This window comes from Aedes aegypti, chromosome 1, assembly GCF_002204515.2.
Source record: "Aedes aegypti strain LVP_AGWG chromosome 1, AaegL5.0 Primary Assembly, whole genome shotgun sequence".
NCBI classification, from domain to species: domain Eukaryota; kingdom Metazoa; phylum Arthropoda; class Insecta; order Diptera; family Culicidae; genus Aedes; species Aedes aegypti.
Window position 1 is genome coordinate 145,606,928 of NC_035107.1, and position 24,280 is coordinate 145,631,207.

Here is a 24,280-nt window from a genome sequence, read left to right on the forward strand (position 1 = left end):
AAGGAATTTTCGGAGCAATTCATGAGAGTAATCGTTGATCAAAGGTATTCTTATGAAAATTCCCGGAATAAATGAAAAAAAATCGGCGTTAGGGTTTCTTGGACAAATCTCGAAAACTTATTCAAACAGACTCAAGTCAAAAATGTATTCAAACTTACTTTATCGGTTCTACGTGTTTCGCAGACGAAATTCTACACATTTTGCTCTAAACCAACGCGATTTTTCACTTAGTAGAAAGTAAGATTTTCAACTTTCGCTACCTAACCACTAGTTTCGCCCAATATCGAAACATTTTTTTTTTCAAAATCTCTGGAATAAATTTTGTGGACAAAAAATCTGTAGAATCTGTGGGAAACATAAAAAAACTGGAGAAATCGGTGGAAAACATGAGGAAATCCTGGGACAATCGCTCGGATTTCTTTCAGAGTAATCTCTGAGAAAGGTACTGTAGGTAGTAGTAGTAGTGTTTTAGTGCTCCAAGATTTTCTGGACAAATTCTGAAGTGATTACTCTAAACAACCCTTGAAAAAATGCATTCCTGGAAAAGTTTCTGAGAGTGTCCCAGAAGAAATCTGGAGAAATAACTAGAATTTCTGAAGCATTTATCGGGATCTGTCATTAAGAACTGGTGGAAAAGTCGCGTAACAGTCTCCGAAGGTTTCCGGATTACCGTAAAAAAATGTTGATTGCATTATCAGCGCCATATTGATTATTCATATTTCAAATCCATTCACTTTTGTCCATCAATCAGAAAAAATGTTTCTTCTTTACTGCGCCGGAAGTTTTGAATGAAACGGGAATACTTGGTTCGGGGATACTGTACATACAGTTTTTATTTTATGAAAATTTTGCAAGAAAACATAGGAGAAATTATTTGTAGAAACTGTAAAAAATGATTTGGAAGAAATATCTGTTGGCAAGAATAATTGGAATTTGTTTTAGGTGTTTTACAGAATATTATAAGAGAATTCATTGCGTAAAATCTCGAAGAGATTAATCTAGATGGAATTTCTTCAAACATCGTGTGCAAATCTTTGCAGTGAATCGTGGTGTAAATATTAGGTGGTCAAAAGATTCCCGTGGTGATTTCGCTGCGTATCCTTAGGTCTTAGGTTCTTTAGAAATTATTCCGTAGGATCCTCGAAAAGAATTCTTCGGAACTCTTCGAGAAAATCCATCAAAAATACATTCGTGTCCAAGGAATCTCCCAAAAACTCCTCTATAGATAAATTCTTGCAGGTGTTATATCAAAAAATTCTCTTTGTTTGTATTCAGTAATTTAAACAGGGATTGTTCTAAAAATTCTCCTAAGATTTCCTCCGGGGATTTTTTAAATAATTCTAGTAGTGCTTTCTCCAGTGGGTGCCCCAGGAGATCATACAAAAATTGTCAAAAGAATTCCTTCACAGGAACCCACATACAGTGATACCTCCATGAGTCGATGTTCCATGACTCGATATCGACTCATGGAACCATACTAGAAACAAAATTTCATGGTTACTATGATGGTCCCTTGAAACAGGTTTCCAAAGGATTGCTGTTCTATGACTAGATATTTCCATGAGTCGATGGTCCCTTCAATATCGACTCATGGAGGTTTCACTGTAGGTTTATTCCAAGGTTTTAGGGGCAATTTGTTTAGAAATTTTCCTTAAAATCCTACAAGAATTGCTGCAGAAGTTCCTACGCTCATCAATTTCTTCTACTTTTTTTGACAGGAATTTCTCCAATATTTTTTCCACGAAATCTCTTAGGAATTGGTCGAGAAATTCCTCCCGGGAGGAAGTTTTTTAGGATTTTTTTCCTGGATTACTTTATTTATTCATTCATAGATTTCTCATTTAGTTCCACCAGAGATTTTCCTTAGGATATCTCTCAAATAAAATCAAGGGAGTTCTTCCAAAGATTCCTACAGGAGTTCTTCTAAAAAAATCCACAGATTTTTTTTTAAAAATCGGTTGTTCGATTTTTAGATTGATTTTTCGTAGAATTCCTACGCCGATAGTTCAGTTATCAGGGCTTGTAGTAGGTGTCTTTTTTTTTTTTAGAGATTTTGTAACTATTTTGATAATTTTTTTATGCTTGCAATGGATTCCTGATGCAAAATCCTAGAAGCTGCACAGAAAATCCTCCATAGATTATTACTCCATTATGCCACAGTTTCAAGAATTCCAACTCTTATACTGCCGTGAATCGCAAGTCAGTCCCATCTGCATTTTCGTCAAAATTGAGTTAAATTCAGTTTTCAACATATCTTTCAATGCTCTTTCAGCTGCCCTAATGAGATAATGAGATTTATTCGGAAAAAGTAGGAAAAAACAGCAAGTCAAATTGTCCCATAATGAAATGTAATCGCATATCAGTCTCACTACAGATTTCCACACCGTGGGACACAAAAATGAACCGTGTTTAGATCATCTCTATATTTTTCTCAGAAAAATATCTTAGTGAAAAGCAAATTGTGGAAGTTTCGTTGAGATTGCAACATGTTACAATCCTTTGGAATTTTTTGAATATTTGTATGAAAAACGAGTTTGGAAACTTCACGCCCCATTTTCTCAATGCCTACTTTTTACAGATGGGACTGACTTGCGATTCACGGCAGTATAATTCTTGTTATTTTTCTAGACATTTTCATATACATTTATTTTAAAGAATATACGGTACTCCCAGGAATAGTCCGAATATTCCTCCATGGATTATTCATCTTTTATGGATTATTCCAGGAATTTCCCCATGAAGTCCTCACGAAGTTCCTTATTCCAAAAAAATCTCGAGTTATTTCTTTTGTAAGATCTCTACAACATTCTACAGGAAACTTTCTAGAGATTTGCTTGATATTTTTTAATTATCCTAGCAATTTATCAAGGTTTCAAGACAAAAGTCCAATAATACTTTCAGAGACCTCTAAAGCACATGTTTTATCAGAGGTTACTTTTAATTCCAAGAAATAATTGGAGAAAGTCTGTGCGCTAAAAATCTAAGATATACTTTTTTAGAAAGAGCTCACAGATTTTTAAGCAATTACTCCAATAATTTCTTAAAAATATTACCTTGATATTTTGCTGAAGATATCTTTAGTGTATTTTCTGGAAGTATCCCTGGAGAAATTCCTGGTTCAAATTCAACAACAATTTTGTAGGAACTTCTGAGAAATTCCTGAACGAATCACTGGGAAAATAACTGGCTTAAATCTTGATGATGTTCAACACGGAAATTTTGAAAGAGGTCCTTGGATCGATGGAAGAATTTGTGGAGAACTTCGGATCTTCTCGAAAAAAATCTGAAAAAATCTTCGGAAGAATTCCTGATGAAATTTCTAAGGTTATCGATAGAAAAAATTCTTGAAGGTATATAACACGAAATCCTTTACAAAATCCCTTAGTTTCGTAGAAAAATCACCCAATGGAGTCGTAACGAACTTTCTAAAATACCTTAAATAGTCTTTTATGGTATTCCTAGAGAAAGTCATTCATAAAAGTCATGAAAATATTCTTAGAAAAATGGTCTCTATGAAACCTAACTCTGGATTCCAGTTCGGGTTCCATTTTGTTTTTATTAGGTCCCTTTTTCAGGCAAGTGGTCTCTAATGTTCCTATTTTCAAGACACTCAGCCTCTACCAGTACTGAGTTATTCTTCCAGGCGCGTCCGTACTCTTCCATGCAATATTTTCGACCAGAGATTTCTCTTGCGGTTCTTCAAGAAATTTCTTTGAGAATTTCTCTAGCATTCCATAGAAGTATTACTTCTTCAATTCTTCCAAACAATTTAACGAGTAATTTTTAAAGAAAAATTTTCATGGATTCGCCAAAAGTTCGTTTAAGGTTTCACATCAGCTTATATAACAGTAATAATTCCAGTGATTCTTCGGATCATTCCTTCAGGTATTTCGGCCGATAATTTGCGAGGAATTCCAGTAGGATATTAATCAGAGAATTTTGATTGAGATTTACTCCAAGATTGACTCAAGGGTTCAGATATATTTTTCAGAGAACCTTGTGGGAGTTGAATTAGAAATTAATCAAGTTCTTCAGATATTTGCGTTCCCTTAAGGATTTTCTACTAAAATACCTTCCAGATTTAAAAACTAATAATTTTTGAAAAAAAAAATCCTCCTTTCATCCATCCCTGACAAAAAAAAAAAATGGAAAGAATTCCTGCGATAATCTCAGGAGGAATCTCCGAAATAACATCTGAAGATAGTCTAAGAGATGTTTCTGATTGAAATATTGAATAATTCCTAAACGACAAATTTGTAGGGTATCCTATCAAATCCCTGCAGAAAATACTGATTGAACTTTAGAAGATGTTTCAAACAAGAATCGGTGAAGTCATCCCAGAGAAAACGATTGTAAAATCATTGAATAAATTCCTGGAGGACCTAGAAATGTCCTGAAAAATTTCTGAAATAATGTTTGGAGGAGATCTCTGAGATAACGTCTTTGGCTATTCTTATTCCTGGAGGTATCTAAAACGAAACTTTTGCATGGATTCATTAGGAAGTCCGTACAAATCTCTAAATGGACTACTGATGACATTTTTGGAGGTATATCTGAAAGAAACTTCGGACAAATATCTGAATATTTTTCTTGGAGAAAACTATGAAAATATACATACCTGAAATACGAGCAGTAGTTCTTGTTCTTGTAAATTAAAAAAAAAACAAAACATCCTAAAACATTTTTAGAAAAATGTCGTGTTAGACACTCTGAGCAATAAACATCTTATCTCCAAGTTCCTGCAAACTATTTTTTTTTTGTTTTCTAGGTACTTATTCAATCCATTTTTGGTCTCTTGTTGTTTTATTGTTCTAGATAAAAGATTTTTAAAGTTCCTATTTTCAAGACGCTTGTTTGCTACCACATCTGTAGAGGATCAAAGAAACCTTCAGAAAGTATTACGCGATTTTTTAACTGGTTCTTCAAATTTTTTTTCAGTTTCCTCGAGGAAAAGCTTTAGGAATTTTTCTAGATCCTTTGTTTCTACAGAGCTTTGTCCTGGAATACTTTCATGTACTACTGTAGGGATTTCTTCACCAGTTCTCTTAGAAACTATTCTAGCGATATTCCAAGGGATGCTTAAAGGATTTTTTTTTCCTGAATTTGGTCCGGGGAATCCTTAACTTACTTTAGAACTTACACATGTTTCATCACAGGTTACTTTGGGATTTTCTTGAAAAATGCCTCCCGAAGTTTTTCAGAAATTTCTCCGATGATGTATTAAAACACTTTTCGATATTTCCTTGAAAAAAATTCTGGAAGTACGCTCGGGACCATTTTCTTGATAGATTTTACTAAGAATTTTTGAAGGAATCATAAAGTGAATTTCTGATATTCCTGGCTGAAATCCTAGAAAAAAAAACTAGAAGATGATTTGTTAGGAAATTTGGCGAGATAGTGACAGCAAATCAGTTCCTTCAGGCAAAAACGATCATTATACACAGCCTCTGTACTTCTGTGAAAGATTCTTTGGAGAAATTCCTGATGAAATCTCTGGAGTCATTTGTAGGGTTATTCTTATTAAAATCCCATGTTTAATTTTTGAAGATATCTCGCACGATATTCTCAAGAGATATTTTTTTTTAGAAAATCTGTAAAAAAATCGCTAAATAAAATCCAGATGAAATCTTCGGAGTAATATTTGAAAGTATCTATGAGCAAGTTCCTGGATTAGATTCTGATGAAAATCTTGGAAAAAGTCATGGGAAAATAAATACAGTAATACCTGTCGTGATTCCCACAAAACCAACTTTTAACTTATCACCCAAGTAACCATGCTGCTCAAGCTGTAAATTATGCATAAATACAATGAATATAAATGCTAGTTGTATAACCAAAATTAAAGTTGATTTAAAGTGGGAAACGGTCCCAACACTATCCAAGCATGCGAAAAAAGCTTATTAAAGGCAAATATGAATATGAATATCTAAAAGTGATATTCACTTGATAGATATAAGAAATAAAAGATCTGAAAACAATATCTAAATTTTACTCCTGGAATACCATTAGCATATCAAACAAAATAAGCTTTTGTAAATCTGACCAATAACTGCGAGCTATTAGCTAGATCTTCAAACATTAAATTTGGCTATGGTTCAGAAATTTTAGGAATGTAATTTTGATATTAATTAAATCAATATCACGTTTTGATAGTCAGTACTTTGCCTCTGCTCGGGTAGAGCCATATTGAAGCTATAATTTATAAATCCGACATTAACTTAAAATTTGCAAAACAATGATGTTTTCTTTCCAATATGTGTTAACAACAACAACAAATTAATTAAGACGAACTCAGTCAACACTAAAATGGGAAGGAGTATCATAAATGTCCTTAACAGGGAACCGCCTGTTTTATTATCATTTAGCTTCCTTTACTCCTGCTTACCCGCAGGAGAACACGTAGACGTTTCCTTCGTCGGGATTCATCGGGATAGGTATACAAATACATACACATCATTGCACTGGTGTAACACACCGCTGCCGAGGAAATTTTCCGGAATGAACAGGAATTTCATGCCGTGATAAGTGTTTCAAAATTTCATCATCTGATAAATAGCTGATGCAATAATGTTTCGTATGAATCATTGATGACTTAACAGTAAAAGTGAATTAACCAAATAAATTATGAGATCATTCAATTAGTTTTGCATTCTAAAAATAATGGAAATAATGAAATTGAACTATGTATGACCTTTTAAGATTGCTCAAATGCAAAAAAGTAAGATGGACAAATGAATTGTCCTGATAATTAAATGTGTGAAAGTGTTCGAAAAACGCTAAGCCAGGAAGTAGAATCCGTCCCAGTGGAGATGTTACGTCAAGAAGTAACGGATAATGGTTATAATTTTGTTACCATTACCCGGTATTGACACATATATAGTAATAATGACTGCAATATCGCCTCAATTTGTGCTGATGCTGATAAGTTTGATATCCGGTGTCACCGAATGGAAGTCACAGCATTTTTTTTTGCTGTGTTGCATCAGAGGATAGGTACATAGCAACCGGGGTTATACTTTTTGCGGTTTAGTCAGCTGGCGATTGTTTTGCAAAAGCTGAAGTTCGTACAAAATAATTTGGATAAATTGAGATGTAAAATTGTGAAAAATAATTCTACTTCGCTCTGGTGGGCTTCGAACACACGATTTCCCGAATAAAAATCTGGCATATCGAGGAGTCTTGAAATCGAAGCCTGTCAGAACGACGCGGAATCATTTTTCATAATTTTACATATCAATTTGTTCAAATTAACACTTTGTGTCTACGAACTTCAGACGAATATCAATGAGGTTGTGAGAGGTTTGTTTTTTTTGACACTGGAGTTGTTCCTATTGGACCGTTCGGAAGGTACACGGAAAAACATAATTCATTCAAAATGTCAATTAAAATCTAGTGGTGTAAACGTGTATTTTTGAAGAAAAGGGCTTGCCTGCAAAATGTAAACAATATCGATTTTTCATTTTTTGTATAAATTTCTACGTACATTACATTTTTCCCTTAGACATTACTTCGAAGATTTCTACAGGAGTTTATTCATTTATTCTTTTACAAACTTACTTAGGAATATTTTTATGAATTTCGTTCAAGATCCCTTGCCTTCTAGAACTCAACCTGAGGTTTTCTAATTATATTTAATTGATCGGTGATTTTTGTCTAGGAATAAGCCCAAAAAATATTCATGAGATTCCACCACTATATTCGTGGAGGTGCTTCCCCTGATATATTAAGATTTCCTCCAAAAGTGTCACAAAGAAACTTCTCTAAGAATATTTTCAGGAATTACTCCAAGATTCAGAGAGTCCTCATTTCTGACAAAACATGTTAATTGTTGAAGCAAGAATCGATCCCACACCCCAGCACACGATGCGCTTAAACGCCAGATGATAGCACTAACCGCTCGGACACGAAGCCCATGGATTTTTTGTTTAAACAGGGTATCTACTATCTGAAAAAACCTGGAATTATCAGGGAATTTTGTTACACATGGAAAAAACCTGGAATTCTCAGGGAATTTCGATTACAAACGGAAGTTTCTTCAAGGCATGGTAGAATATGCTCTTTGAGCTGTTCAGTGAGGATCTTTTCTGGTATGAAATTTTATCGACTTTCCAAGACAAGATTTAATTTTAGGAATAATAATAATCAAGTAGTACCTTCATGCGCGATTTTTAAAATTATTCGAAATTTGAAAAACACGAAAACTGATATTGGGAAAGTTATTTGGAATATAAACAACTTTCAATTTAAAACGTCGAAACAATCAATTTATCAATTTTAGGGTTGATAGCAGGTCCCTTTTAAAAGACTTGGTCTCTATTTTTATACAAGCCTCTATTTTTGATGACAGATCTCTGAAGTCTTTATTTTTTTTTAACCGGAGCAGTTTCTAAAGTCTGTTTTTCCATATCTTGCTTGCAGTGAATTCTGATGCAAATTTATGTACGCTCCAGAGAAACCTTCAGAGATTGTTGCGAGACTCAACTAATTCTTTGAAAATTTAGACTTCTCGAGGAAAAGCTTCGGGAATTATTCTAGTGGTTTCACCAGAAATTTCATTTGGAATACTTCCAGAGATTCCTACAGAGATCTCTCCAGAAATTCTTGTAAAGATTCCTCTACCAATTCTCTTAGAAATTCTTCCAGCGATTTTTCAAAGAATATCTTGAGTAATTTATCCAGAATTTGCTCCAGGAAATTGTTGAGCACTTCAGCGTTACTATCTCCAGTAATTTGCTCAGGGATTGTTATTAAAATTTTCACAAACACTATCTTAGGGCATCATCTAGATATTTTTCCATTATTCCATCAATCAAGATTTCCAGTTGATTTTCCAATGATTTTTACAGATTTTCTTCCAAGAAATCCGCGAAGGTTAATTCCAGAGTTTGTGAAAGAAATTGTTAAGAGTTTTATTTTTTCAAGAAACCCGACAAAAATGTCTACGTAATTTCATCCACGGTAACTCCAAAGAATTTCTCCAAAATATTCTCAAGGGGTATTCGTTGAAATCTATTGAGAACTTTTCAAAGAATTTTCCAAACTCGATCCTTTGTTTCATCACAGAGTTCTTCTCGATGTTTTTTCTAAAAATTTCTCCAGAATTTCATCGAAGAATTACAACAGCAGTTCTTTGAAATTAGAGTATTTAATTTCTTGAATCTGCACACTTAAATTAGAATGCCGAATCTCGGCTAATTTTAACCGAGATCCGCACAGCCGAGAAGTCGGCAAACAAATTTCCTGGGATCTCTGCAAATAAAAACCGAGTATCAGTAAATCGTGCTTCGTTGCTAAGCAACCGGACAAATTGTTAGCCGAGTCTCGTTTAAAATCGGGAAACCGAGATTTGCACAGGCGAGCTCGTGAAAAAATCTAAGTGTGTGGAATTATTTTGTAGAACCTGGAAATATCAGGGAATTTCATTTATTTATGTAGACGAGTAGACACCCTGTTAAGGTGATTATAAAACAAAGCCAAACTTTGAATTTTCAAGTGCACAAGACTGGAGAATCTGACAACAGTTCGCGTTGAAAACCAATCAAATTGCTTGCTTGCTGGTGGTGACCAATGGGATAAATTTTCAACGCGGAGCGCTGTTTAGTTCTCAAGTCTTGTGCTCATGAAAATTTGAGGTGTGGCTTCGTTCTATAATCACCTTAAATTACCAAGAAAATGTTGAAATTGCTGTAACATTTGTAGCATTTTCGGATTGGAAACCTTGAATTAAATGTTGATTTATTCAGGAATTCCTGTAAGAATTACAGTCGACTAAGTGTTCAAAGTATTCCCTGAGGAAATTATTGGAGGTACTAGTATTATGCAGCCCACAGACTTCTCAGACTGTTTGACCAACGTTGATTCCGCCCCCAGGTTTGACCGTGTGTGATGCTGCTGGATGAACCAATTGACAGTTCAGAGAACCGATTTGAGGGTCGTGGGTTCGAATCCCACCGGTCGAGGATCTTTTCGGGTTGGAAATTTTCTCGACTTCCCAGGGCATAGAGTATCTTCGTACCTGCCACACGATATACACATGCAAAAATGGTCATTGGCATAGTAAGCTCTCAGTTAATAACTGTGGAAGTGCTCATAAGAACACTAAGCTGAGAAGCAGGCTTTGTCCCAGTTGGGACGTAACGCCAGAAAGAAGAAGAAGAAGAACCGATTTGACGGTTGGCGAATCGGTCGTTCACAATCAAACTACACCCGATTCTGTTTTTGCACGGATTTTTTTACACGGCCGTGCAAAAAAAAGTTTCCATACAAAATTTTTCACCAAATCCTTATTTTTGCATGAAACGTCGAGAATTGGTGTTACTTTTTTTGCACGGTTTTTGAAATTTTGAACTGAAAACTTTTTTTGCACGGTACGCATCCCCCGTGCAAAAACAGAATCGGGTGTAGTTTGATTTAGCTCAAACCACCTGTAGGCTGAGCCAAACGTTCGACGAACTGATCGTACTGTCTGTAGGGATGTTGTACGAAAATCGACGTCAGCATGTAAAATTGAAGCTTCGGCGTTCCATGTCCTAGCAAACTTGCAATCTTGAGTTGTTTCTATATATTTCACTAGCGTTTTACCTCAATCTTTATCCTATTTCCGTAGCAAATCCACCAGCAGTTCCACCTGTAATTCTATCAAAAGTTCAACAAGGAATTCCTTCAGGAATTGTGCTAGAAATTCCTACAAGAATCTCGTCAGGAATTTCACCAGAAATTCCTACAGGTAATATTGCAGGAATTTCCTAAGAAATTCTACCAAAATTTTATCAGGGATTTTATTGGTAATTCCTTCATGATTCCACCAGGTGTACCTCCAAAAATTTTATCAAGATTTTTTCCAGTCGTTTAACTAGAAAATCCTGTAAGCATTCCTTCAAAAAATCAAAACTGGATTCCATCAAGAGTTCCTCTAGGTATTCCTTTAAAAGTTCTTCCAGGGATTTCATAAGGAGAACTGCAAAATTTTCCATCCGAAGTTACCAGGAAATCCATCAAAATTTCCTCCAAGAATTCATCAGTAGTTCATCTAGAGAACAGGACTTTTTCCAGGGATTTAAACACGAGTTCGCCCAGGAACTGCATCAGGAGTACTTCTAATGATGCTATCATATTCCATCTGGAGTTCCTTCAGGGATTCCATCGGAAGTTCATCGAGGAATTCCACCGGAAGTTCCTCAATAATTCTTCTGGGGATTTCATCAGGAGTTTTCTAGAGATTCCGTCAGGTATTCTTCCAGGGATTCAAACTGCAATTCCTCCAGAGTTTACACCAGGAGTACCTTCAGGGATTCCACCTGGAATTCCTTCAGGGATTCCATCAGAAATCCTCTCTAGCAATTTCATCGGAAGTTTCTCCAGGGATTCCATCGGGAGTCAATCTTCAGAGGCTTCACCTGGGGAATTCATTCAGGAGCTGCTTCAGCGATTCCACCTCGAATTCATACTGGGAGTTTCTCTAGGGATTCCTTTAGAAGTTCTTCTAAGGATTTCATAAGAAGTTCCTTCGATGATTCCATCAGGAGTTCCTTCCAGAATATCTTTAGTAATTCCTCCAAGGATTCCATCAGGAATTTCTCCAGGGATACCATCAGGAGTTCCTATAGGAATCAGGAATCTTTAAGGATTCCATCAGAGTTGTTCTGGAGATCTCATCCAAATTTTTGAAGATAATCCTCGGAGGAAATTATTAATGAATTCCTGGACGAAATCCCCAGAGAAATTACTATTGGAAACCCCCTGAAGAATTCCAGTAGAAAATCGGCAGAGGAGTTCTTGATGGTGTAAATCCCCGGAAAAAATCCTGGAGGACATCCAAGAAGGCCTTCCTTAGCCGAGTGGTTAGAGTCCGCGGCTACAAAACAAAGTCATGCTGAAGGTGTCTGGGTTCGATTCCCGGTCGGACAAAATCCTTGAAGGAATTCCTGGTAATATTCCTGTTGGACACAACTTTGATAGAATTCCTGTAGATTTATGTTGAGGAATCTTCAGATATGCTCCCGTAATTTCCCATGTCAGCAAAGGTGACCCACAGATTTTCAACGCACGCTAGCTAAACCTAATTGGTATGATTTGCTCAATGATTATTAGAATTAATTTATACGCTCATTTGTCTCATCAAACATCGAAATAAGTAATGTTTTGTTGGAATACTTATCCTCGTCGAAAAAATTTGAGCTACATGCCATTACAATAATAATTGAAATTTTGACACCGTGATACAAAATGAGGAACATTTCTCAATTGCTTTTTCAAATCGACGTAAGTAACTTTTATACGGTTTTGAGAAAATAAATTAAAAAGTATCACAACCTGTATTCTTAAACTGTTTTAAAATGAATCTCCTTTTCTGCCGTGTAGTTACATCTCTTAAACTTTGCATGCAATCAGCTCGCTTTGAAAAACTAGAATTTTGTAGAATTTTGTCTGCAAAACATGTAGGAACGATAAACTAAGTTTGATCACTTATATAACTTGAGGCTGTTTGAATAAGACTTCGAGATTTCACGAATTTAATCAAAATTATTAATATTTCTAAGAGTGCTGAACCTATGATTAACCCATTCAGACACATTAATAAAGGCTTGAAAAGAAATATTTCGCTACCAAAACTCGCTTAGTTGTGTTCGGCGAAGAACCAAATATAGTTCTATTTGAGTGCATAATTTTTACAGTTTATTATTGAAATGAAAAAAAAAAAAACTCAATCAAATACAACAAATATTTTTAGATAAGAACTAAAATTTAAAAATAAAACCATTTTTAATAAAAGATTTACCAACATAAATCTTACTTCATGATTTTCGTAGGAATTATAGGGTCAATTGAGGCGTGAACAAAAATCCAGATTTAAAACCGAGTGATGATGAAAGATAAGTGCTCCGCGATAAAATTTTATTTCAAAAAGTACTCCGCGAGCCACAAACGCTGAAAACCTCTGTGGTATAACATAAAATTGGAACATTATTTGGGCTTTACCCCATTTGGCATAAAGCCATTTGGCATAATAGCCATTTAGCATAACGGCCATTTGGCATTATTTAAAAAAATATATTATTTTTCTTTCATATTTCAAAGCGTTCATTTTAATGCTTGAAATGGTTGTCTAAGACGAGTAAAGTTAAAGGGAAAATGTTGACTGTTAGTCCAAAAAAGTGAATGTGAAGTACAAGGAATCACTTTAAAATAGACTCGTTGCTTTTTTGAAAAGTGGATTACAGGGATATTTCAAAACGAGCTATTCTCGCACTGAAAAAAGTTTCGAAGTATATATTTGAGGCGTAACGTAAAGTCCCATGTGAGGTTGATCATATCGCTTAAGAGGTATCGTGTAGATAAAAATCTAACCATATAGGATAACTTGTTTAAATAGAGCACCATTAGCAAGCTTTGAAGCATATTAATTACTTTAGATTAGTAAATTTCTCCTTCTTTCAAACATGAGCTGTTATTTTGAGTTTGCAGTTTAGCGAATCTTAACTTTTATACCAAAATGCTGGACACTTCGAAAGCCGGGCAGTGGCCTATTTCACGATGGTTTTTTGGACTTACATCCGACTTTCTGCGTAGCGGTGTCGGTGGTATATTTGTAAGTGTGATCGCCTCTCACCCCAGTCGGTTGAGTATCTATGCCCGTCGACGCCGTTGTGATCTTCCTGATTGCGACGTCTTATACATTCTCTATGCATAAATGCAATTGAAAAAATACATTTTTGGGTGAATTATGCTCGGTGTCTGGGATTCCAAGAGTCTGGGCAATTCTAATCAAAACGATATCAAGGCAACCCGACGTAAATTAACATCGATCTTGGCGTGCCTATGAGTTTTTGTGTTTTATGGGGCTTAAAATGTTTTGGGCAAAGTAGAAGACTCACAAGTGCCCAACACAAATATTAAACATGCAAAAAGTGTTTAGATTTTTTAATATAATTGATAAATAAGACACGGAGTCTTTGCCCGTGACTTTCTCAATTTTGGTTGCTTGATGAATTATCTTAAATATCCGTAACAAAATTTCTTATCTCCTAGTTCCTTTATGAATTAGTTTTATTTTCTTGGTTCCGGTATGGCCTCTTTTAGTTCCTGAGACCAATCTTGATTGGTCTTTTTTGGTATCGTTTTTTCAGACATGAGATCTCTAAAATTTATGTTTAAAATACTCATTCGCTAGCAGTCCTACGATTCCACATTTTAGGCCGGTAGTGTAGACATCAGAATCTCGAAAGATATTTCCTAATTAGAATTTCAAAGTCTAAAACATTTGTATTCCAATAGATTCAATCGCTTAATTTTACATATTAACAAGTTTTTTGCACAGACAGCTAAAAAACCGCATCAACTGACAACGTCGTATTCCAGTATCTCCTCCGGGGAAAATGTTTATTAATTGAAGCACGAATCGTACGATTTCGTTTTGTCTCAATGGTAAACCGCCGATATAACAACGGCCACGACCGAACAGTTCCACAACTCCCAGTAGTAGTGGTGCTACTTTCGGACCGCACATGCATGTATTGTGCGAATGGTCCATAGGAGCAGATGTGCGATTGCGGATAGTGTGCATGCTAAACCCATACTGCTGACTGAAAGCTGCGAATAACATTTTTTTTTTGTCATAATAAATATTCAGTATCCGTTCCTGCGCATTCTGCTCCCACTCTTGCCGCTGCGCTTTCGATCCCCGCAAGACTCCGCGAAACCGGTTTGATTATTATTTGTCTTTTGACACTGCCGTGGTCGTCATCGTTGGACGGCGGTGATGTGTCGCGCCTCACAATAACACCACAAGATAGATCGTACGAGGGAAATGAGATTTGAATTTTATATCTTGAAAAAATTAAAATGAATAAAAAAAGCAACCCAAATCGATGATTGCGTCTACAACGCAGTAAGCGTTGACTTTCGTGGATCTACGCTGCAGAGAGGAATTACTGTCAACTCAATGTAATTCGATATTGAAGGAACCATTAGGGCGAAGTAGGCTACCTTTGAAATTTGTACGAGTCATTGAAGATTATTGTTAATTTATCTCATGATTTCAAAATAATGAAAATGAGTTGGTTTGAACTAGAATGTTTGAAAAAGCATTTTCGATCTATAGTGAAATACTTTTCAAAAGCTTAAGTATTGAACTGTCATAATCTAAAGAAAACGATAGGGAAGAGAATCTTTCATTGTTCCTTTTCTTTCTGGCGTAACATCCAAACTGAGACAGAGCCTGCTTCTCAGCTTACTGTTCTTTTTAGCACTTCTACAGTTATTAACTGAGAGCTTTCGAAAATACTCTATGCCTTGGGAAGTCGATAAAATTTCCAACCCGGAAGGATCCTCTACCGGTGGTATTCCAACTTGGTCTTGCGTTTACCGCTGCGGCTATTTGAGCCCCCATGATCGATATAGCAGCAACGAATCTACTTAATTTGTTAATAAAGCAGAAAACATCTCCAGAACTACCTATAAATATTGTTAATTTAATCGGAACAAATAATTCCTTACACAAGATATTTAAATTAGTAATCATTGTGTTGGCATCTTGTTATGTAATCTTCATGATTGAATCTATTTCGGGAAATATCAAGATTATACAGACAAACTTACAAGACTCGTTATTGAAAAATCATCGAATCATGAAAATATGTAATTATCGAACAGATTAACGTTGAAAAGCTTTTTGAGGAGACCCAAAAATACTAAAGCTTCCATGTGTTTTGTGACATCGAGATTTCACCGCACCTTTAATTTCATGTATTTACTGTGAATTTCCATGTGCAAGTAAAATTTTAATTTGGATTGAGGAATATCAACATAATATCATATTAAGAAGTTTGAATCAAATAGTTATCAAAAACTGTTGATTGACATAGTTACAACTTTTATTATGATTCTATTCGTTCGAGTTACAGAGAGTTGACTGTAGCTACTTCTGCGGCGACATTTTATCAACACATGGCTTTGCGACGAGTACCAATGGCCGTCTAGTAGCAGCTAGGTGCGGACACGTCTTCTTTCGAGATAGCGGTAGGAAATTAGTGCACTCGACGTAAACATCGACCTAATTCGAACTTTCTTGATAATATCGTGACCACCGGTCAGCGAACGTGTTTTGCACTCGTTCTCCGGTTCGAACCCGATATCGACTCACAGAGGGATAGAGGTATCAGCAGCTACAGACGACGGTAGAAACAAAGGGAATCAGTTTTTCCCTTGTCAGTTTCTCTCTCACGATCCATCCGACGTGTGACGTCAGAAACTGATAGCGAATCTCTTCGATGATGTGTTTGATTTATTTGTTTGCATCGAGTAGAATCGGTTTGTTCTATTTTTTATATGAGCGCTCGTATGCTTGGAGATATTGTTCGACTTTGTAAGGTTTGAGTATCTACGATTGCACATTTTGACAAATATCCTCTAGCTATGGCTTTACGACATTTCCATAACTAGATTCAAGGGCCTATTTGGGGCCATGATACCCCATTTGGCATATGGACATTTGATATATGTACGTTTGGTCGAATAAGATACCTTTGCGTATTAATGGGACACAACTCAAAATATGCCAAACATCCATATGCCAAATGTACCGCTTCCCTTAGACAAATTTATTCGGCTGTAGTGCACGTCAGGCCCAGATAACCGTAGTGGTATACGCGCAGCTATTCAACAAGACCAAGCTGAGAGACGTGGGTTCAAATCCCACCGGTCGAGGATCTTTTCGGGTTGGCAATTTTCTCGACTTCCCAAGGCATAGAGTATCTTCGTACCTGCCACACGATATACGCATGCAAAAATGGTCATTGGCATAGTAAGCTCTCAGTTAATAACTGTGGAAGTGCTCATAAGAACACCTTCATAAGAAACCTTCACACAATTTTGCACACCCTCCATCGTCGCCCTTATCAGTCTCGTGAGCTTCCCGGCAAAGCTGTTCTCGTCCATGATTTTCCAAAGCTCTACGCGGTCGATACTATCGTATGCCGCCTTGAAATCGATGAAAAGGTGATGCGTTGGGACCTGGTATTCACGACATTTTTGGAGGATTTGCCGTACAGTAAAGATCTGGTCCATTGTCGATCGGCCGTCAACGATGCCGGCTTGATAACTTCCCACGAACTCGCTTACTATAGGTGATAGACGACGGAAGATGATCTGGGATAATATTTTATAGGCCGCATTTAGAATGGTGATCGCTCGAAAGTTCTCACAATCTAACTTGTCGCCTTTCTTGTAGATGGGGCATATTACCCCTTCCTTCCACTCCTCCGGCAGCTATTAATTTTCCAAAATTGTGCCTATCAGCCGATGCAGACAAATGGCCAGCCTCTCCGAGCCCATCTTTATAAGTTCAGGTCCAATACCATTCTTACCAGCAGCTTTACTGTTCTTGAGCTGGTGAATGGCATCTTTAACCTCCCTCTGGCTGATTGGTTTCCATCCTCCGCAGTACTGACAAAGGCATTTCCTCCGTTGTTCCGTCTTTCATTGCCTGTACTTTCAGCGCCATTCAGGTGCTTGTCGAAGTGCTACTTCCATCTTTCGATCACCTCACGCTCGTGCGCCAAAATGCTCCCATCCTTATCCCTGCGCATCTCGGCTCGCGGCACGAAGACGTTGCGGGATGCGTTGAGCTTCTGATAACAATGAACATATTTCTATCGAATAAAATCCGTTTCAAAGAGAAAAAACTGCTTTTGCAGCATAGATGATGACGATGATTACGATGATGAATTCTTGAACGTTAATCGGACTTATGTAGATGCTGAAGAATCAACAACATTAAAGTATATAATTACTTCAGGGCCCAGATAGCCGTAGCGGTAAACGCGCAGCTATTCAGCAAGACCAAGCTGAGGGTCGTGGGTTCGAATCTCACCGGTCGAGGATCTTTTCGGGTTGGAAATTTTCTCGTCTTCCCAGGGCATAGAGTATCTTCGTACCTGCCACGCGATATATACACAAGCAAAAATGGTCATTGGCATAGTAAGCTCTCAGTTAATAACTGTGGAAGTGCTCATAAGAACACTAAGCTGAGAAGCAGGCTCTGTCCCAGTGGGGACGTAACGCCAAAAAGAAGAAGAATTACTTCAGATTGGAACAATTATTAACAATTAAACAGCAGTAAGGCCACGTGCTCGGTAGAGTAAGGACGGTTCATTTTATGAAGTGGACACTTTGTTTGTGCTATATCTTTTTAATTTATTGATAAAATCGTAATCGGTTTTCTGTGCATCGTTCAACTATTATTCTACAATGCTATTAAAATATAAGATCTTTGAAAAAGCTTTTGGTTGAAGAGCTAAATAGTTTTTCCTAAAACTTCTGAGAAAAGCTGTTCGTCAAAGTTTAACATTATTTCTCGCAAAATAAAAATCCTCATTTTTAAGAACAAATTGTATGTTTGTATCTTTTAATATTCTACTAAAGGTATAGCTTTAAAAAAATCAATTATATTCCACCATTCTCTGACATTAGGTAACTTTAGTGATTTACCCATTTATGGCCAAATTTGCTGATACACCATCCTTTAAATCCCAGCAAAAGAGAAAAGTAAAAATCGTGTTCAAAAATAGTTTGGATTACTAAAGAAACTATAGATGTATAAACGAGAGGTAAATCATGAGTTTAAACCACAACCTTAAGTATAAATTTTACTATTTATGGTAGTTTTACTAAAAAGTCTCATACTTTTAAAATCATGTACGCATGTTTATCGATCTACAGCAAATTGTAAACGGTTTCTCCGAATATTTCAACTGGTATTGTCAGAATAACATATTATGTAAATAATATGTGGTAAATAAAATCGATTTTATTACAGCAGTGTTGCCAATTTTGATGATTGTCAATGTACTTTGAAAGGTCTTCTGAGAATAAAGCGATTGTTTTTTCTATTGTGCTTCGAATGTGACGTGGGGACTATATAAGTAACTCTATGAAGGCGTAAGTTATTTATCATAATAGTACTATATTAGCACTTCCGTCAGGACGTACTTTTACCAGAAAAATTCCACTCATATAAGTTCTTTTCAAATTTAAAATATTTTTCTCTGAAAAATATGGGGGAAAAATGATTTAATTATATCTATAAAATTGTTGCTCCAAAAAATAACTTGATTTTTTCCATCAAGCTTCTGATTGATGATGCTTTCGGAGAACAAGCCTTTTTTGAAAATAAAAAATATAAATTGTCGAATTTTCCTGCCAATTTCTAACAATCATTGATTTTGATAACCTCCACAAATCGACCGTTCTAATCGTAGTTCCATATTCGTGTGAAATTTAATTATTTTGGAGATTTTTTTACTATCACAACATTGTACAATACTAGTGGAACGATGTACAGAAAACCGATTGAAATTTCATTGATAAATTAAAAAGATACAGCATGCACAAAGTGTCCACTTTATAAAATGATCAGACCTTACATTTGGGCGGTTTTGCGGTCATTAGTATCATGCACTTTGAAAAATTATACATGTCTTTTCGCTTTAAAATTTCGTTGGAATATGGCTAGCCACGTAGGGTAAGCTAGTAAATTATTGTAATGCCATAGTAAAATGTAATAAAAAAGACCACTCACTGGGCTTAGAACTATACAGAACCACCAGTGTCATTTTTGCTGAACGGTCCTTCTACAGCTGGACAATACTACGATAATTGAACATACAACGAAAAACCCATTAAATTCCAAATTAAACTATGACAAAATCGATCGCTCTACGGGCTTAGTCTAATTACACAAAGTTATGCGCAAAGCAGTTAATCTAATTGTTATCGAAACTGATGCTAAACTAGGCTTACCAGATGGTATCCTTCGGGAGGACATGTCCTCCTTTTTGACCATGTGTCCTCCCGTCCTCCTTTAAGCTGAAAATGTCCTCCTTTTTAAAATTATCAAAAATTAAATTTATCCGTTAGTTTTCTGCTTACGTATTCTTGAGCATCTCTCGCTTTTTATCAGTCATGGATACAAATGAAGGATTTATTAGTTTGAAACCAATGTTAAGCTTGATGAATTTTAACTTTTTTCTATACGTTTATGAATTTTCAATTTTGTAATATGTTTGGATATGTCCAATATTTAAGAATCGAATATGAAAAAGTATTTATGATTTCTTTTGCTGGATGATTTTTAATTGCTAGATGATGAAGAATACTTAACATGCACAGCGAGAGACGTCACCTCGCTGTGTATGTTCAGTAGAGTGGTTCAAAAAATCGTTTTTGCTCCACACCGCTCATTCGATTGTAGATCAAATTTAGAGTGTCCTCCCAAAATTTGAGCTCATTTGGATGAAAACTGAGACTGCACAAGCCCTTTGAAGTTTGTATGGGAATTACTATGGGAAAAGCAAACAATTCATTCAATCGGTCATGGTGTTTGCCCATGTGCTCTTGAGGATTAGAACTGTGTTGATACTGTGAGATACATTTATCAGTTACAGCTTTGCCGAAGACCGTTTTTAAATCGGATGCCCCAGTAATTAGTTATTGATTTTTGAATGAGTTGTAATACTTTGACTATAATTATTGGGCTGTTCTGCAGGCATCACTGGGTATATGCAGTAAAACATAGTAGCCATGATTTGTGCGTGCTATCTTTCACGCCAGGTGCAGCAATGTTGCCTGTTCAGAAGTTAAATGAGCACTGCTGAAGAATTTGTGACTGGATATAAATCAATAACTAATTACTGAGGCGTTGGATTTGAAAACGGTCTTCGGCAAAGTTGTAGCTGATAAATGTATCTCACAGTATCAACGTAGCTCTAATCCCCAAGAGCACATGGACAAACACTATGACCGATTGAATGAATTGGTTGCGTTTCCCATAGTAATTCCCATATAAACTTCAAAGGGCTTGTGCAGTCTCAGTTTTCATCCAAATGAGCTCAAATTTTGGGAGGACACTCAGAATTTGTTCTAGAATCGAATGAGCGGTCTGGAGCAAAAACGATTTTTTGAACCACTCTAATATTCAGTCTACAGCGACCATTTGCATGCCACATGGGGATCTGTTGGTTCTAAAATGCTCTTGACTTATCAATATATATTTCTTGGTAGTTAAATGCTGATTATATATCACAATAATATAATATTGAACTTATATTATGGCAAATTTATCAACCAGACTTAAAGGGTTTTAGTTTAGTTCTTCTTGATAGAATGATGTTATGAAAATGGAAAAAAATGGTCCATGTAGGTATGTACTCATTTAACAAAAAAAGGTAGATAAATAAACGTTTCTATGGAAATCTCTCTGAAAGAGGCACACCATCTATCGATCTTTTCGAAAACGTTACAATGCATCAATTTAATTAGGGGTCTTAAACAGAATACAAGTCCATTTATTTAACAATGCAAGAGATCCTTATTCAAAAATATACTGTTTAGGAAAAAAAATCAAAATTATAAAATCTTTTCACTTCTCAGAGTAAAATAAAATATGCGTAACTTAAGTTTTGTATAAAAAGTGAAAAACTAAGATTCGTCTGATCATTGACATTATTCTAAGTGGCATAGGAAAATCCACCACTAAGATTTTTTCAATGCAGAATCTTTTTTTATTTTTGCTTCCTTGAATCTTTCTTTTTATTGAATTTTGCTGGTTCTTGCACAAATGGTTTAATAGGGTCCTAAACCCCTGTCCCAATTTTAGTGCCAAACGCTGAAGTTTAGGTCAAAAACACATGTTTATTCAATTTTCTAATGTTTCCCATTTGTTTAGTTCCAAAAAACATTTTTTAATGTTGTTTTTTTTAGTTTTTGTCACACCCCTTGGCTTAAACTCAAATTTTGGGTGAATTTTGTTTTCCGCGTCCCTTCCGAAATGTCAGATAGGAACAACCCCAGTGTTAAAACTAAAACCCCCGTTGGGTTTTTTGTCGACTAAGCGAACGTCAAACATGATCAAAAGTGTCAAGGTTCATTTATGGACCCAATTTTTAAATTAAAGTTCAAACGTGATATAGCCGTTATTTGAGCGAGAAAAATTGCTCAAGTAATTACAATTTCATGCTCTTTCGTGTTATTAAATAAAAACAAGATTTCATTAAAAATTTTAGGACCCTATTTTCATTATTTTACAAAACCAGTAAAGCAAAATGTCCTCCTTTCTGAAATATTCTTCTGGTAAGCCTAATTTTGAGATATCCAAAACAACATTCTCGGAGGAAATCCTTAGGAAAATTCTTGAATCATCAAATAAACTTCTGAAAAAAAAAAAAATCAAATCTCAAATTTCCTGTGAAAATCATCGAAATGCGTACAGTAATACAAACAGTATTATTTGTCGTAATATCAGGTTTCTGAATTTCCTATTTTCAAGACACTCAGTCCCTACCAGCCCTGCTCCAAGAACAATTTTAAACATTATTGGAAAATATTTAATTTCGGAAAAACCGATTCCGAAAACATAATCTGGAATTTAAACAACAATTCATTTAGAGCTGTAGATCGTTTTCCAATGAAATGCACTAAATTCATCATTTACCTATCTAAATTACCACATTAAAATGTTACACAAGTCGGATTCAATTTACCGGAAGCTTCTGAACACAGACAGAGCACCTACAAACGAAATAAAATACACTATTTTAATTAATACAAATCATTTGAACAGAACTTGAGCTTTGATATTGGTAGCACATGTCTTGAAGAGTGAATAAATTACTTTAAAATTTGTTTTGTTTATATCAAATTAGGAACCTGCACATAAAAAATATGAAATCTTGGCTTGATTTACATTCTTGTTATTGTAATATTAGGTTGTTGATTATTTCTGCTGTTTATTAGTTTAAATGCAGCTCAACAGTCTAAAACAAATTAAGAATACATGTTTAAGCAACTGGTCAGTCATGTCCATTTTACAATATAATAATCGGCGCTAAGGAAACTCAGCTGCCAAATCATTAATAGATCTCTAGTCTACCCGATAGATAAGCGGTTTGACAGTTCGCTTTCGGCTCTTTTTATTTATCGACTCTAAGCAGCACTAAAGTGAAGCAATTTATGAATTTGCAACAAGGGAACATTTCTTTGTTTTAAATGGAATAACTGTTGATTAAACTATTGAGCCCTAAAAACTTGGAAATTGAGTAAATCCGTGCAAAATATATCCCTTTTTCGACCAGATGTTGAACAGAACGAACATTATTACATTTACCAGTATATTAGAAGATAGTTCGCCCAGTTTTGACAAAATATATGCTGAAAAAGGCACACATTTAAAAGAAAATGTAAAAATTGGCCACTTTCTGGGATAAAATTGATCTGTATTTTATATTTTTAAAACAAGTACTGGTACCCTTAGCTTGTGACTGTATACTTTATTTTGTTTTTCATATGTTTTAAGCTTGTTTGTAAAAATGTTTTAAGCGAGTTTTCGATTTAGCTGATATGGGGTAACCTTGATAATCCATGTTAACAATGTTTCGTAATATTGAAAAAGTTACTTATTAAAATCTTAGTCCCTGAAGCCGAATATGGATTGCCAAACTTTTACAAATCATTTAGGGAAAGTGTACCAGTTATGGCAATAGTGGTTCCCTATTTGGCCATATGTGTTTTCTCGAAAACTTTTACATTTTGAATACTTTTGAATGTGTTAACATCAAGATTCATTTGATATCAAACTACTAAAACACACAGAATGATTAAAAATTTGAAAATAATAAAATTATCACGTATGGCGAAATACGGAACCATTGTGTCCATAACTGGTACACCTACCCTACTTTCTCAGTTATTTTCAGTGAATCAAATTGTCATCAAAACAGACAACAAACAACAGAGCAAGCGCGTTCACAACCGTTTGTCTCAATTGTTGCGGATTATGATACAATAAAAAGAAAAATTGTCATGACAATCACAGGAAGCAACATTGTTGCAATCTTTTCAACTCGTGAGTTATCATAAACATAAACAAAGTTAATCAAACATAAAGTCGAATTTGTTTTACGAATGCTGTTCGATAATGCGGCAATGTTTACCTACATGGAGAAAGTTTTCGAAAATTGCAATGCAAAGCCTAGAAATCTTTGGGCATGCGGTGAGCGATCATTGTCATATTCTGTTCAAGTGATGATAAACTGTTGTTGCAAAATGGAATTGTTTCAACAAGATTGGGAGAAGACAATGTCTTTCTTGCTGCGTGTTGGTTGATAATTGATTCACTGGTTATTTTCAAATTAAAAACACCATGAACCGCGGAATACACCTAAATGTAGGCAATTTCCTATTGCTAAATTCAACAAACTTATAACAATCTTGACGACGGAATCATTTT

At 35.5% G+C, this 24,280-nt stretch overlaps 1 protein-coding gene across 1 annotated transcript in view; it reads left to right on the forward strand.

Annotated features, from left to right (window-relative positions):
* The window catches only part of LOC5565261 (MAP kinase-interacting serine/threonine-protein kinase 1), an 84,935-nt gene that overhangs the window by 2,132 nt on the left and 58,523 nt on the right, over positions 1 to 24,280 (forward strand). The window lies entirely within an intron of this gene.